The sequence below is a fragment of the Callithrix jacchus genome, chromosome 19 (genome assembly GCF_049354715.1).
Source record: "Callithrix jacchus isolate 240 chromosome 19, calJac240_pri, whole genome shotgun sequence".
NCBI lineage: Eukaryota > Metazoa > Chordata > Mammalia > Primates > Cebidae > Callithrix > Callithrix jacchus.
The window spans coordinates 45,962,671-45,979,667 of NC_133520.1; the positions used below are offsets into that span (position 1 = coordinate 45,962,671).

At 42.8% G+C, this 16,997-nt stretch overlaps 1 protein-coding gene across 8 annotated transcripts in view; it reads right to left on the minus strand.

Annotated features, from left to right (window-relative positions):
* The window catches only part of CHRM3 (cholinergic receptor muscarinic 3), a 507,768-nt gene that overhangs the window by 90,822 nt on the left and 399,949 nt on the right, over positions 1–16,997 (minus strand). For 6 of the 8 annotated variants that reach the window (XM_035280815.3, XM_054248167.2, XM_035280813.3 and 3 more), the window contains one exon: positions 1,710–1,836. The exons of the other annotated variants lie outside the window; for them this stretch is intronic. The gene's annotated coding sequence lies outside the window, so the exon portion shown is untranslated. The remainder of the gene's footprint in view (positions 1–1,709; positions 1,837–16,997) is intronic. 8 annotated transcript variants of the gene reach the window in all.

Genomic DNA, 16,997 nt, shown 5'->3' on the forward strand with positions numbered 1-16,997 from the left:
GACCTGGTCCCTTCCCAGAGAGCACCCTCACTTCAATCAGTTCTTTGCTGAAATGTTATGATAATAGACTGTCCCTCCCTGAATACACGATATAAGCCATCTTACTCATGCTCTACCCTTTGTCACCATTTTTCTTCATGGCAGTTACTGTCCCATAACATTGTGTGTGTGTATAAGTGTGTGTACATATACACCTGTGTGTATCTATGTGTGTGTACATATATAAAGGTGTATATCTATCTATATGTGTAAATATCTATGTGTATGTATACTCACGTGTATATTTGTGTGTGTGTATCTATGGGTGTATTTATGAATGTATCTATGTGTGTGTACATATATACAGGTGTATATATATCCATGTGTATATATGGATACACATAGATACAAATAGACTGTCAGGGAGGGACAGTGTATTATCATAACATTTCAGCGAAGAACTGATTGAAGTGAGGGTGCTCTCTGGGAAGGGACCAGGTCAATGAAGACAAACGAGGAGGTGCCAAAGTCTGAGGTGGGAGCATGTTTGAAGTATTCCAGGAACAGCATAGATGCAGTGTGGACAGAGAGCACTAGGCAAGGGCAGAGGAGTATGAGAGGTGACTGGGAAGGCAGCTGGGAGCCGGGATATCAATGCAGATTTTGCTCTGAGAAAAATGGATGCTATCAGAGGGATCCTGTGCTAAGGAGTGATGTGATTTGAGTGTGTATGTATACCCACATGTATATTTATGTGTATGTGTCTATGGGTGTATTTACAAATGTGTGTATCTATGTGTATGTATATCTATGTGTGCATATGTGTGTGTAACTATGTGTGTCTACGTATGTATGTGTCTATATGTGTAAATATCTGTGTGTGTATATATGTGTGTGTATATGTGTATCTGTGTGTCACCATGTGTGTATTTATGTATGTGTGTATTTGTGTGTGTGTGTTCATTTTTCCTAACAGAAATATAATCTCAAAAAAAAAAAAGAAATATAATCTCAAATGGAGCAGGAGCTGTGTTTACTTCGCCATTGCATCCCTTGTGTCTAGAACACAGTACATATTAAATATGTGTTGAATGAAAGATAAATAATTTCCGATCAGAGCGGAAATCTGAAACACAAAGTTAAATTATCTCCCATGTTAGAAAAAAGAATGTAAATAATTACATGCTGCACTTTAGAATGATGCTTTCATTTAAAATACATCAAATTTATTCTAGTGTTTAATACTTAGATACTGTAAAAAAATGTTTGCAGTTCATTATGTCTTACTGCCTCGAATGAATTCATGAACAGGTAAGGTTTTATTGTTGGGTGGCAACTATGTTGAATTTCTTTTGGTGGGTTAGATTTGCATTTATAAGATTTTTAAATTCTCTGTGCATAGTAAAATATATGATGTTCATGAGGCTTATACAATCACGTAGCAAAAGTAATATGAGTAATAGGTAATAGTGAAACATGCTATTTCTAGGCACTAGTCTAGACCTTTCACCTACCCTATATATTTAATTTTCAAAAAGCCTGTGAGGTAGGTAGGAACTATCATTACCTTCAACATATAAATGAGGAAACTGAGACACACAAATTAAAATATCCTAATCGAGGTCACATAACCCATCAACAGTGGCCAGAATACAAAAAGGCAGTTTGTCCATTCTTCTATTCAGTCATCCAATTTTTTTTACTTTAAAAAACACCTATTGTGTACTTACAATCTACCAGGAACTGAGTTATGTAACAAGGATGCAAAACAGGGATGCAATCTCTACGGTCATGATGATCCCGGCATAGGACAGAGGAGTGGACCAGCTGTCAGGCCGCCCAAGAGACCAGCTCCACCTGAGGAGACAAAAACCAGGCAGGGAGTCAGTTCCTTCTCCCACTTTGGAGTCTTGTTTCAATGGTGGAGTCATTTAGCATCATAGAATGATCCAAATTCTCTGTTTTCCCTCCCTAGAGTCTTCAACTGAAGTCATAAAAGGGACTATTTCAGTCCTAAGTCACCTAAGCGTTAATGTTTGGTTCTGTGGGTGGCCTTGAATTTGTAACTCTGCAGCGTGCCACTCTTGCTTCACTTCATCCAGGTTTTTCTTGACATCTGAAGAGGCAGTATCTCTAGGGAGTGTATTTTTGTATTTCTCCATATGTTGCTTTTTGTCTCCTCACATATATTGCCAGTAAGACTTGTGAGTTCCACCACAGGCCAGCTCTGCAACTTATGTTTAGTGTTGGCCTGGAAAGCAATATTATTATTTTCATTGGTTCATTTCGTTTCCTCTATTGTAGAGAGGATATTTTCTTGAATTTTCCCTCAACAGATGGAGGCATTTTCTTCCATCTTATCTTATCCATACTTTGTACACTGCTCACAGGTTTGTCTCATTCGGGATCATATTTGCTTCTACCTTTTATCAAAAATCTATTCAACAAAGTGCCCTCCCTCCATGTTAATCCTAAAGCTTTTCTTTTGGTTACTTTTCCTGATACTTTTCATTTTTCCATTCCTGTAGATTAAGGTCATTTTCTGCATATTAGGTTCCTTGCCACAGTCTTCTCCTTAACATCTGGCTACATTGACCTTGGTTTCATCCAGAACATGACTACCACATACTACTGAAACCAGAGATGTGCCAATGCTGGAGAACTTTTCCTCTTTTTTCTTTCTCTTTCTCTCAGATAACACTGGCCTGAATAGATGAGAGGAATGGTAGGGAACTGATATAAAATATTAATAACCATTATTTTTTATTATTATTATTTTTTGAGATGGTGTCTCGCTCTTGTTGCCCAGGCTGGAGTGCAGTGGCATGATCTTGGCTCACTGCAACCTCCCCCTCCCAGGTTCAAGCAATTTTCCTGCCTCAGCCTCCTGAGTAGCTGGGATTACAGGCACCAGCCACCACGCTAAATTTTGTCTTTTTAGTAGAGATGGGGTTTCTCCACGTTGATCAGACTGGTCTTGAACTCCTGACCTAAGGTGATCCGCCAGCCTTGGCCTCACAAAGTGCTGAGATTAAAGGTGTGAGCCGCTGTGCCTGGCCAATGACCATGGTTTTAAAATTTTCACAGAGCAATCACTACAATGAGGCTGTTGTGAATTTCTCAGAAATAAAGAGGCATCCACTGGGCCGTATGTCCCATAAGGGCAGGTCTGAAGAAGTTTGCTTTGCCCACGACTAACCGAGGGCTGATCACAGCTCTTGTACTGGCAGGTGCTCAGTAAACGTATGTTAAACACATGAATGAATGCACACACTGCCAAGGAGGATTGCCACTGTGAAGATGGGCTAAAGTTGAGAAAGCTGAAATCGCAGGTTTTATTGGAAGGAATCTGCCCTCATTGGAATGGCTGAAAGAAATAACAAAGGTACTGGATCTGAAATACTTTAAGGAGGAAGAATCTTTCAGACAAAGCCACTAGAATTCCTTGGCTAGATTTTTTTTTTTATAGCTGTTGTCAACACCTGTGTTAGTCTGTCCTGTGTTACTCTAACTTTTTATAACTGATGAGTATTTTTATAGATGCTAATTGTTTTCCCTTCTACTCTAGATATGTTCTTAATAGCTAATTCTGTTTTACAAGGCTCATTTTTGGTGGGTAGTTTCTTATTAAGACAATCGTAATTCTAAGGATACAGAAACACAAGCACGATCCTAATTAACAGACACACAAATTGTTTTAGACTGTTTTCCCTCTTACAGCAGAAAATAAAGTTAATATATTCATTAATTATCTTTTGCTTATCTGTAGGTAAGAGGTTTTTTTTTTTTAAATCATTTTCACCTAACTTTGTGATTATATGCCAGCAAGAAATGAACTTCTACTGGCATTGTACAAGTATCAAACATTGGGACTGGACAGTCTTATGTACGAAGCAAGGGAAGAAGTCTACACTTGCACATTGATTGAAGGCACTGAGTCCACCTTGTGCAATCTGAGTCCTAAATGGAAGAGGATCCATGGGATCCATCTGTGAATCGCTCTGTGAAAACTTTAAAATTATGCTCATTGGCTGGGCATGGTCGCTCACATCTGTAATCTCAGCACTTTGGAAGGCCAAGGCTGGCAGATCCCCTGAGGTCGGGAGTTTGAGACCAGCGTGACCAACATGGAGAAAGGATGAAGCAGTGGTGAATCCCAGAGCAGGGATGAAGGCATTACGGTTCCCATTGCTGACTGTTGTTGTCTGCAATGGCTCACATCATGGCGTCTTTGGTGATGAAATCGCAAAGCTTCTCTATGCTAGATTCAAGATACAAAACAAGTGGCTGTATTTTAGAGTGGAGAACAAAGATGTGTGGAATGATGGCACAAGGAGCTGGAGTGAAATGCAGCCTTGCTGACGGGATGGGGGCACCACCAGCAGCCTGGCATTCTGTGCCTGGTAGCAGATGTCATGTACATGCTCCCGAGTCACAGCCACAGGCACATGGGGGACCCTGCAGGCGCCTTTCCACAGTTATTATTCGAGAGCTGTTTTCTTTAGGTGTTTGTGAAAGGTCAGCGTCTGATCTAATTCCGCCCACAGTTACACAGTTATAGTTGCCTTGACTGCATTTGTCACTCTTTCAGCATCAGCTGACATTCTATCTGCTCGCCAGTTTTCTTGCCAATTCCTTTTGGAAAACTATTTTTTCCCCAAATTTGTCATTTTACTTAAAAAAGACATCACAAAAGGGTCTTCTGTGCTATTGAGTTGTCTGTTTTTTGGCCATTCCTATTGGAAACATCTCACATAAACCACTTCGCTGATGAATAAAATCATTTATTTAATCCTTATCCTATGTTTTTAACTGTTTCCAAACAATTATGAAACAATGAAAGATGACTTTCAATGAATGAAAACAATGAAAGATGAAAGATGACGTCGGCAAATTAGTAAGTGATTACATTAAAATGTTTTAGAGAACTGACAATAATATATTCTTCTGACAACACGATAATACATCCTTCCGACGATATTGACTTGAGGCTGAAAGAGCAGAGAGCAGGGACGAAGGCATTATGGTCCCAACGCTGAATGAACAAAATGCACAGGAAACCAGCAGAAGCCAGGCTGGGTCCCAGGCGTCTCACAAGCAGCCTCCCCAGACCAAGTCTGGGGGAATTGATCAGAATTGGCTTGTCAGCTGTCTTAGCCACATTAGCTACAATCCTGATCAAGGCACCAGGTCTGACCGGATGGTACCTGGAGATCTCTTCTCTATGATTCTTTGAGGCTCCTGGTTTTTATATTCCTAGTTGAATGTGATTAGGCCATTGACTCTGAGTCTACTTTCCTGAGGGATATTACCTTTTTGCCTCTCTGAGCTTTCTTCCTGATCAGATAAGATGGTGTAGGAAATAGTGCTTTGAAATTGATAAAATGCTGCACAAATGTTAGAGCTTATTAGGTTATGTGTGAGGATCAATCTCTCACTTTGGCATAAATCTGTGGCAAACTTTCGGCCATTGGTTTATAAACTTTCAGCCTTGAACTGTTGAGTACCTGGTGAAAAATTATTTCTGATATTCATGTCTTTCTTTGAAGACCAAGGTTCTAGTCTATTTCTTTGCCACTTTTGTAACTGTGTGGAAACTGCAACTGCTGGATTTGGGTCTCCACTCATATCTTTTATGTTTCCTGGCTTGAATCTGGGAGGCGGAGGTTGCCGTGAGCTGAGGCCGCACCATTGCATTCCAGTCTGGGTGATAGAGGGAGATTCTATCTCAGAATAAATAAATAATAATAGAAAAAGAAAAAAGGACAGAAATGCACCGTAACAGCAAGGGCACAATTTTTGGCTGCTTGTTTTGTTGTCTTGAAGACCAACGTGGCCTCTTCCTGTTGCTGGGGCTCACACACCAATACCCCAAAATAGGGCACTTTGTAGATACTGGACTGAAAAAGCCTCAGTCTCCCTAACCACCCTTCTCCCCCAGCAACATCTCTCCCAAAGCACAGGATGCGACTGTTCCTGAACTTCCCTTATCTGCCTAAAATCTGGACCTACCTTAGAAGAAAACAATAACCTCTCGTCCTTTCCCCGAGTTTCCATTAACTGAACACATCACAGGAGGGAAGTTAAGTACCAAAGTCTGTCAACATATCTGGATAGACTTTTTGTCACAAATCACCATCTGCTCTGCGGTCCCAACAGACTTTTCCCAGACCATGGTATATTCTTCAAGCCCATTAAATCCCCCTAAAAATCATTTACTACCTGCCTAGCATCACCCACACTTCCTACCTCCCTTTCCCTGAGGAGTAGCATATATAAGCATCTGTGCCCCCCACTGGGATACTGGGTAACTGTTCTGTGATTCTCCCTGTGTGAACAGTAGGAATAAATGTATAAAGACTTTTCTCCTATCAATGTGCCTTATTGTGAGCTGATTTTTCAGCAAACCTTCTGAGGGTAAAGGGGAGGTGGTCTACAGTTGTTCTGGGCTTGAGGGTTCGGAATCAGGTCGTATGAATCACCATGAAGCTCTCACCAACGTGATAAAGGTAGGGTGTGATCTCGCCCATCTTCTCACTGCCCAGTGAGCACGGTTTCAGCCAGTGGTTGTTTCCAGGCATCGGTTGGACACGCTGTGTCTGGAAATCATGGTTAGTGAATGAAGCCGTGAGCAGCGCTAGGCTCTGGGAGCGAAGTATGGAATTCCACAGCAATCATGTCGCCTCTCCTCCCCTGCACACCAGAAGATGACTGGCAGGAAGAAAAGCTCCTAGACACCTCTCGTCTGCTCTGTGCTTCAAGCCTCGCTACAAATAACACATTCACAAAAGGATCTCATTTTGATTTAGCAGGTCTGCATATGTCTAAGCTCATGGTGATGGTGCCTTACTGATATTTTTACCATACGAGTTTCTTCAATGAACATTTTGACACAGAAAATACTTCCCACAGCCATCTCATGTATTACCTGAGCTTTCCAGTAATCTTTCCTTTAGGCTTTTATACATTTATTGAACTTTTGGGTCAAATTTCCCTGATTGCTTAAATACCCATACAGCTCAATGAACTATTTCACTCCACACAGACAGGCAGTAATAGAAAATTGAGGTCAGATACAGGCTGAGCCAGAAGCGACCGTGGACTCACACTTTTCTTCCTCTGAAGAAGCAACAGGACTCAAATTGACACCTGATCAGAAGGAATATTAGAAACTTCAGAACATGTAAAGCATTGACCCAACCCCTTCAGGTGCATGAATGAATTTCTATCTGCCTGACCGGAGATCTCCTGCACGGGGGCCTAAGAGACCCATCTGGGACTGGGGGGGTCTATGCCACTAGCCTCACTTACTTAGGGTGACACTGACTGGGGGAAGAGCAGGTTGGGGTGCAAGGAAGGCGAGGTGGAGCTTTTAAGGAGCACAAATCTATCTGCTCAGCCAGGAACTCCAGTCAGGCAGTCGCCTGGCTGAGTGGCAGCACGTTGAGAGGATAACTGGCTCATATTGAACGAAGTTTATGGGAAGCCATTGTTTTAGACTGAGCTCCTGCGCTAGTCCCCCGCGGACCGGGCCAAACCAGAGTGGAGTCACTTGTGCTCACCATGACATCATCAGACTGAACTTGGACGTGGTCACTTTTCCAACAACAGGAACTTCACAGCAACCAGTTGGGACGGGCCTAGTTTACCTGAGAATGCATCATAAGAAAGTCCACTCAGCTTTAACCCTGTTGGGAGAGTTACCCTGAAACCACCAGTCTGCTTTGTTCCGTTTCTGCTTTCTTCAGCCCTTTACTGCTCATAAAGCCAACTCCCTCTGCTCAGCTCAGCAGAACACCCCTTCTATTTCATAGGATGATGTGTTGCCTAATTCTAGAATTGCAAATAAAAGTCAATTAGGTCTTGAAACTAAACTTGTCATAATTTTGTCTTTGGTCACAGGGAAGCAGGCATCAGTAGCACAGGCCATGCTTTCTGAAGCGCAAAGAACCCCAGTCCCGAGAGGCTGGCCCTGTGTGGAAGCATAGCTACGATGCTCTCAGTCCATGGGCTGCATTGAAAGCAGGACTCCAAGATGAGGCAGAAGCATCCATGTACTTTAAAGACTGGACACCAAGGAGCTTTCAGGGAGCGGGAGATGCTCAGAAAAGGTGAGGGCAAATGTCACTCACTGCACGGAGTGGAAGAACTAGGTGAGACTGATATTACGGAGGAATTGTGTTTTTTAAAATTCATAGTTTGAAGACCTAACCCACCATGTGACGATATTTGGAGACAGGACCTTTAGGGAGGTAATTAAGGTTAAATGAAGTCCCAAGGGTGGGGTCCTAATCCAGTAGGGTGGGTGTCTTTATAAAAGAAGGAAGATAAATCAGAGTTCTCTTTTTGTGGATACAGAGAGGAAAACCCATGTGAAGACCCAGTGATAAGGTGGCTGTCTACAATCCGGGAAGACAGCCCCCTCCGGAAATCAACTCCGCCTGCACCTTGATGTTGGATTTCCAGCTTCCAGAACCGTGAGACAGAAATGTCCATTGTTTAAGCCACCCGGGCTGTGGTATTTTGTTGTGACAGCCCAAACAGATTAAGAAAATGTGCCAAATACCATACATGCTATTAGCTCATCTAATTCTCAAAGGCTGTGAGTAAGGCAGGCTTTGTTATCGCCACTCACAGATGGAGAAACAGGCCCAGGGAAAGAAAGGCATTTCTCTAAAGTTGCGCGGTTCTAAGTGGCTCCTGAGATCTGAACAGAGGGTGGGCTGAGAGGGTGAGGGGGGGAGGACAGTAACGTTGTAGCCCCTTCATGGGACTGAATCACAGTTTCCTGAGTGTGCAAAGGATTTCTTTCTAAAAGTCTGAGCTTGGAGATCTGTGCAAGTTTGTGTGTGTAGAGGGGACATTGTGAGTTTCTGAGGGAGGAGATGGGAGTCTTCCACGTGTGTCCTTGTGCACCAAGAGGTGGGCGGGGTGGAAGCGAAAGGCAGAGGAAGCCACAGACAGTGCCTCCAGCAGCCCATGGGAAGCTTCCTCATGCCTTTGAGATATTGCAGGAGGCCCCAGAGATTCACAGGAGCCTGGCCCATGGTGATCTCAGTGGTACCAGGTTCTCTCTTAAAGATTCGGGCAGTTCTGGGGGTGACACAATTAGGGAATATGACTCACATCAAACTGACCATGAAATACCAGTTGAGAAAGGAAAAGCAAGGAGAGAAAGAAAGTTTTGTGAATGATTTAAGGTTACACAGATGAAATGAAGAGCTAGCCTGGATTTAAACGGATCTTCATGGTTTCACAGGGAGCTTCGAAATTACTCTCTGAGTATCCAGAGCTCCAGGACAGCCTCAGAGCCTTCAGGGTCTGGTCTTGCTTTCCCCACAGGGCAATGGTAAAGAGGTGGACATTTCTGTCTCTAGGGAGAGAAGACAGGCAGAGTAAACCCTTAGGAAGCACTGTCTGTGCAAATATTGTGCAAAGCTTTTGGCACACATCAGCTCACAGTGCCTCACGTGGGCTAATATCATCCCTAGTTTACTGATAAAGACTGAGGCAGAGAGAGGCTGGATATCATTTCTGCAGTCGCACGGGCAGAAAAGGGCTTAGCAGGCTTTGAGCCAGGGCAGTCCACTAGACTATGCTGCCCAGCGGCTCCCTGAAGAAATCCACCTTGCTCAGTACTTCCTGGACCAGAAAAAGGACAAGCAGGCCTAGGAAGCAATGTTCTGAGCTTGGTACCTGGAGGTCTGGGATTGATTTGTTCCCTCTTCTACCTGTGCCTTGCTTTAAACAGTTTGTCTTGCTTTAAACAGTGCCATGCAATATAGATCTGACAGTCAGATGCTCTGTACGGATTAGTGAGGGAATGCTCAGAAGTTATTAATAAAGCTGCTCGGCAAAACAGGATTATGTAGATTTTAAAAAAGGAACAAAAAAAGGAGACACACCGGTGGAGCAGGAAAGCAAGACTGTATTAGGGAAGATCCTGTCTTCGAAGCAAGGCAAACACATTCCCTTGGCCTGAATCAGCCTCGTGGGAAGGGCAGCAGCAGCCATCAATCACAAGGCACCGCCTTCTCTGCATTCTGCATGCCTTTCTGCAGCTCAGAAGCTCTGCCAGCTACTAGGCCATCTAGATGGCAGCAAACTGGTGGGTGGGTGAATCCTCTGGATATATGACAGTCGGGAGGAGGGTGTAAGGGCAATAAAGGGCATGGAAGTATGTTCCTTTTTTTTTCCTTCCGAATGAGAAAGTTTTAGCAAAGAGGGGGCAAAAAAAAAAAGACAAACCAGACTGAAATGTATTGATATCTGATGAACTACACTGACACAGAAATACTATCTAATTTGTCATTGAGATAAAAGCAGCACATCGATTTTGCTGAAGGGCTGTCACTGCACATCGTTCTACATAGAGAAGAGTTAATTAAGAGTGCAATTTAAAGATGCATAAAACCTGAACCTAAGATGTAGCCTCAGACCCAGGCACCATGTACTCCAAGATCAAATACAGGTCCCAAGAGGAGAACGCCTTCATCCTCATCCCAAAGTCAATTTACTTCTGCACAGTGTTCAGATACCATTTCATTTCGCATTTAACTTGGTTACCAGTAGGCGGAAAGAGACCTATTCTGTGGTAAACGTGCTAGCATTTTCTTTATGCTTTGGTCTATAAGCTTATTGTTTTCAAGTTTTCAAATTAGGTTTTTGCAAGGTGCAAGCTTTCAGAACCACCATACTATATTCTTGGTTTAAATCACTGCAACTCCCAAAGCAGGCATGGTATCATTCACATGAAACTAGGGATTCATACACTGCTTGTGGAATCAGAGAGAAAGGCAGGAGGGGACTTTACAAGTTTTAGACAAGGCTTTTAATTTTACAGATAACAAAACTTGATGAAAAATGCAAGAGAAAAACTCCACCAGGCAAAGGGATGAGAGTCTAAATGCCTGGTTCAAAGTCACACATTTACTCTAGTGGGTGAGTCATGAGAATGGGTACATTCTGATGCGTCTTGGCAGTAAAGAGGAAAGCGTAGATAAATCAACAGAGCTACTTTCAATTTCATTGATAAATCCCTCCAAGTGGCTTCAGTTGTCTCTACTGTCGGACGACATGACACAGCGCTAAAATGCAACAAAAAAGATCAATGGGTACTTTGCCAGAGAAGAGAAAAATAAAAGCAAACAGTAGGCCAGGCATGGTGGCTCACACCTGTAATCCTAGCACTTTGGGAGGCTAAGGTGGGTGAATCAACTGTAGTCAGGAGTTCCAGACCAGCCTGGCCAACATGGTGAAATCTCATTTCCACTAAAAATACAAAAATTAGCCAGGCGTGGTGGTACATGCCTGTAGTCCTGTAGTCTCAGCTACTCAACTGAGGCAGGAGAATTGCTTGAAGGGAAGCAAGAGGTTGCAGTGAGCTGAGATCACATCACTGCCCTGTAGCCTGGGTGATAAAGCGAGACTCCGTCTCAAAAAAAAAAAAAAAAAAAAAAAAAAAAAAAGGAAAGGGGAAAGGGGAAAGAGGAAAGGGCAGAGTAACAGGAAAAATCACTAAGCCACTTGCTGGGCTGAAACACAAGATACCATTTATACCACTTCTGTGTGTGGAACATCTTTCTCACTAGTGCATGGTCATTAATCACTTAACTCAGGTAAGACTTAATCAGCATTAAAGGCAATCTCATTGGCATCTAGAATGATAAAGGTGCAGGCAGGTATGCGTGACAGTTACTACAGATGTAAGAAAAATAGCTGCATTTCCTCCAGTGGTGGGGGCTGGGAGGCAGAGGGAGCTCTGGACATCTCTGAAATGGACATTACATTCATCTCCAGCCCCAGGCAGCTTTGATGTGACTCATGACCATTTCTCTTATGTGTGACTAAGAGTAAAAGCAGCCAGCGCTGTAAGGCGAGGAAACTGGATTTGCTGAGAAATGCACCAAACACACTCTGTCTGCCATGCTCTTCTTAAAAATCAAACATCTCCCACGAGCCAGACCAAGGTAATGAGTATGAATTTAAAATATTAAGAGAGAGAAACAAAGAGGGAGAGAATCCACCCTAAACTTCTCATTTAAAATTAACAATTTGACTTGTAGTCCAGGGACACCTAAAATGATGATAATCCCTCATTTAAATTTAGACCTAAATAGCCAAAATTTCCTAAATTGGCCTTCTGAGATTGTTTCTGCATTAGTTGTTTTTTTTTTTTTTCCTTAAAGCAAATAATAACTTTCACAGAATTATTGTGACATCTGGGTGCAAATTAAAGGAAAGGGCTTTGTCAATAATAGGGCAGAATACAACTGTGAGTTTGACGGTTGCCGTTACTTCATTTTCTTGGGACTTCCTGAAGTATTCCTCTCCATCTTGGACAAGACTAGAGCAGTAGAAGATAGAAGACACAAATTTGCTGAGGCAGCTGAGAAAGAGGAATACTTGCAAAAATTATTAGTATAAAGAAACAAGTGTTTCATCAAAGAAGTGTTAGAAATGCCACTTAGTCATTAGTCTAATGACTTATATGGACTTAGCCAGTTAGTCCAAATTATTTTTTTCTCTGTTTTTAAGTGTAAGCTTTATTTTTTAGAACTATTAATATACTGACTGTATCTAAGAATCTCTGAAGAGCGAATACAGGAAGTATCTTTTACTAAATTTATTTTTAAAGGAAGTTTCATGGAACCAGCTTTCGGGAAGAGGCCTTTGAGGAAATGGTGCAGTAATGAAAAGAGAGCAAGTTTTGGAGGGAGAGACATTTGAGAGCAGACTCTGACTTTGCTATTTTCCACTTGTGTGACCTTGGGCATTTAACCCCTCTGAGCCTTGTGCCTCATCTGTAAATTAAAATACTTTGTACTTTCAGGTTGTTGGATTGGAAATTGAGGAATGTGCTTGGCACAGCGCTGGCGCCGGTAGACACCCAACCCACGGTGGCTAGATCATTGTTTTCATTTTGCACAATCAATGGATGGTTTGCTCATTAGAAGCATATGTTTGAAAACAGATTTTTTTTTTTGGCACTGTAGAAAAACACTATTGGTTTCTAAGTCAGCCTTATATAGACCTTTATACAAAATCACATTAAATAAAATCTTTGGAAATTAAGCCAACCAGCTTTGCACTTAATTATGGAAAAGCCCTCTAATCTCCTTTGTTTATCTTTCATTTTACATAGCACCTTGAGTTGCTCTACTCAGTGGACAGGGTCCTCTTTCTTACCTAAAGGCATTTACCTAATGTCACCCATTGCGCAAATGATGTTAGGTACCTCACTTAGCACACACTAAATCCTAGATAAAAATGATCACATTGGCTGGCCATAGTGGTTCATGCCTGTAATCTCATTACTTTGGGATGCCAAGGCCAGAAGGTAGCTTGAGCCCAGGCGTATAAGACAGGCCTGAGGAACATGGCAAAACTTCATCTCTACAAAAAAATACAAAAATTACGTGGGCATGGTGGCACACACATGTGGTCCCAGCTACTCAGGTGGCTGAGGTGGGAGAATCCTTGAGCCTGGGAGGAGGAGGATGCAGTGAGTTGAGATGGTGTCACTGTACTCCAGCCTGGGTGACGGAGGGAGAACCTGTCTCAAAAAAACAAAAAACAAAAAACCTAGCACATATCAGCCTCTTGATACACTTTTTTGTTAAACAGATGAATAAATGCAGAAATTGATATGAATTAAAAACTGATTTATGCCTTATGCCTTTTTCAATGTAGCTTGCTTGCAAAACCTATCCACTAGTTTGGTTGCCTCCTCATAAGCTGCTATAAATTGTCTATTTTGTTGTTTGTCTTTAAATGGCTTTAAAACATCCTCAAACTGTGCTGCTTAAAGTAATATTGCAGCAGCTCCTTCTCCTCCTAGAAACTTCCCCTGGAGAAACTTTTAACATTAGGTGGTCTGGTAGCCACATAAAATATGCAAAGCATGAGTCAATATGCAGGTCTCATTCCAGTGTATCTTTTTCTAGGTTCTGAAGGCTAGACAGCCAATGGAAACCAGCACATGCAAGAGAGAGATTTTGCTTTATAATAATGCTTTTACCTCATTCTATTCTGGTAAATTGTACCAGGAAAAGCAAAGTATCAAAAGTGTCAGATGCTGTCAAAGGAGTCTGAATAGCTTTGTTAGGCTGGGGCAGGGGAGGTTGACATTAGATCAGGGGAGAATCTGTGGTTAGGGAAGGGCTGGGCTGCAGCAGCTGAGGCTGATGTGAAGGGCTTTGGGGCACAGCGAGGAGCCTTCAGCGCAGGAGTGACAAGATCAAAGTGGCTGGCAAGGAAGATAATTTTCACAGCGGTCTTGGATGGCCTGAATGGGAGACAATGGGTCTTGCGGTGAGCATGTCAGCACGCTGTCTGGCGCCAATGGTGCTGCCGCATCATAAGAGCTAAAATAAATTTAATCTCAGACTACCTAGGAAACAGAAAAGGCATGAACCTCATTGTGTTGGTCTGCTCTCCAGTCGCAGAGCCTTCTCTGCAATACCTCAAAATGCTGTTGGGAATTTGAGACAGGATGGCTTTTGCCAATAAAATAAAACAGTTCAATTTCATAAACTGTTTGAATTAAAAAACACTTTAAAAGAAAGGAGACTTTTAATTCATACATCTATGTTTCATTTGATTATGAAGAGGCGAGACAGGAAGGTGGTTCCACGCTCTTAGAGGCAAAACTTACTGCGATTCTAAGAATTTCTTTGGAAGCCGTAGCTCGGTTAGAACCTATACACACAGGGACAGGTACTTGGCAATGAAATTTACTCTTATGGATGGCCATTTTCAGAAATGTTACCAGGGCTCCGGACAGGGTGTGGCTGGTCAGATGAGGACAACTACTTCTCTTGGCCTCAAAGGTTGATAAACAGGTGTCAGGTTTAATCACAACTAAGTAGTTCAGCCTCATTTGTTAGCTCTCCCTAACAGGTGATCAAGGTGCCTTTGGCCTTGGCCACGGCCACACTGATAATAACTATAATTACTCTGAATGTAGTATATGTAACTCGGCCCTCAATGGTAGCTACTGGAAAATGCAACTTCCAGGAAATCTCAGGGATGTGACATTTGGCATCAATGGCACGGGTTTCAATTCTAAAATCCTAAGCACATGATTTGGAGATCCTCTCCCTCCCAGTCCTCCCGGCTTGCTCCCCTCAAAGATCCTGAGATGAGTGTCCCTGGAGAAACGTTTTCTTTTATCTCACAGCAGGAAGTAACACTCTCCTTGCTGGCCTGGCTATGCTCATCCCTGAGAAGACCAGCAGGGTGGTCCCCTCAGCCCTGGGGAAACTACAGGCTGTGACCTGAGCCCCCTTATGTCTGTGGCTCTTTCTACAATGGAGCTTCAGTGGGAAGACAAAGCATGCCCTCAAAGTCCCCGGCATTCCTTAAATTGCCTGGGGAATCTGAAGCAACCAGGATCCCTTTTTTGGTGAGGATTACCTCACAGCTGGCATTTCATCACGGTCCTACAGAATGCAAAAGGATACATGGAAGAAGAGTCATTATATGCTGGCAGCTGCAAGGCACAGATCAGCTTCTGTCCCCCAAGCTTGTGGCTTGGTACAGGCAGATCAACACAACAATAACAGTGGCTGCCTTCCACATGCAGCTCCCATGAGCACAATGAATCTCAAAGCAAATGCGGAATCCTACCCATCTCAAGATCAAAAACTGCAATAGCTATAACACCTCCTCCTTAGTGGAGCACTCACTACCTGCGACCTTCATCTTTACCGAACCCTTCTACCAGCCCGGGTGCAGAAGACTGTGGCTTCCTTATCTTCTCATAAGAACCATCAACTCAGTGGAAACAGCAAAAGGAGCCTTCACTGAAGCAAACTGGCAAACAACAACGATTGTAGCCAGGCATGGTGGCTCATGCCTGTAATCCCAGCACTTTGGGAGGCTGAGGCGAGAGGATAGTTTGAGTCCAGGAGTTCGAGATCAGCCTTTGCAACGTAGGGAGACCCTGTCTGTTCAAAAAACCTAAGAAGTAGTCAGGTGGTATGACATGCACCTGTAGTTCCAGGTACTTGGGTGGCTGAAGTGGGAGGATCACTTGAGCCTGGGAAGTTGAGGCTGCAGTAAGCTTTGATCATGAGTCTGCACTCCAGCCTGGGCGAGAGAGCAAGACCCCATATCAATAAAACAAAACAAAAAACCAAGAACAACAACAACAAACAGTGGGCCTCAGACTCATTCCTAGGAAGGGGACACAATGAGGGAAGATGGAAAGAAAAAAACAAAGTGGGGAACAGACACTGGGTTCAGTGCTGGAATCTTATGGGTTCAGAAGTTGACTTTCTAAGGCCTTTGGATTAAAAATGGGCTTCAGAGTCAAAGACCCCTAGCACAGACCTTGACAGGGGGAGGGAAATATCAACTCACCAACTTCCTTATTTCCTCCTTTTGTAAAAAGTAGGAATGCAATGCTTAAGTGGGAACTTGACAGGATTTTACAAGTAGGAAAAGGCAGTATTGTAAATAAGTCTTCAATGACTGCTGTCCACTGCACCAATACAAGCAATCATCTCTGATGGGTTTTATAAGAGAATACTGATTAATTCTTACAATCAGTGTATTTCTAGGAAATGCAAATATTTGGGCAATTCTTTGGAAGGCTATCAGAGAAAGTGTAGGAAAAGTCTGAGGTTATGAATAAAATCAGTGATTCACCCTGGCTTTTCCTTCCTGATCCATTTCTAGGTACAGGAAGCATGAGGGCATACCGTGAGGAACTGGTCCGATGGACATGGTAAAAACTATCACTAGGCAATTTAGGTGGCAAATAGACTCTCATCTCTACCCCTTAGATTTGATCTAGTGCTACAGCTGGAAAAGATCACTGCTACAGGAGTGCAAACAGTTCACACAGCAGGTTATTAAGGCAAAACGAAGGTGTCCCCTTACCCACAGTGTGATTCCAGGGCAAACTATTTGTCTCCCTTTGTGTGTATGTCCAACATGAATCTCACCTTCTCTGTTGCAGATTAATCCTGTCCATAAAATAACCTAGCATTGTATTGAGTGGTATCAGAGCT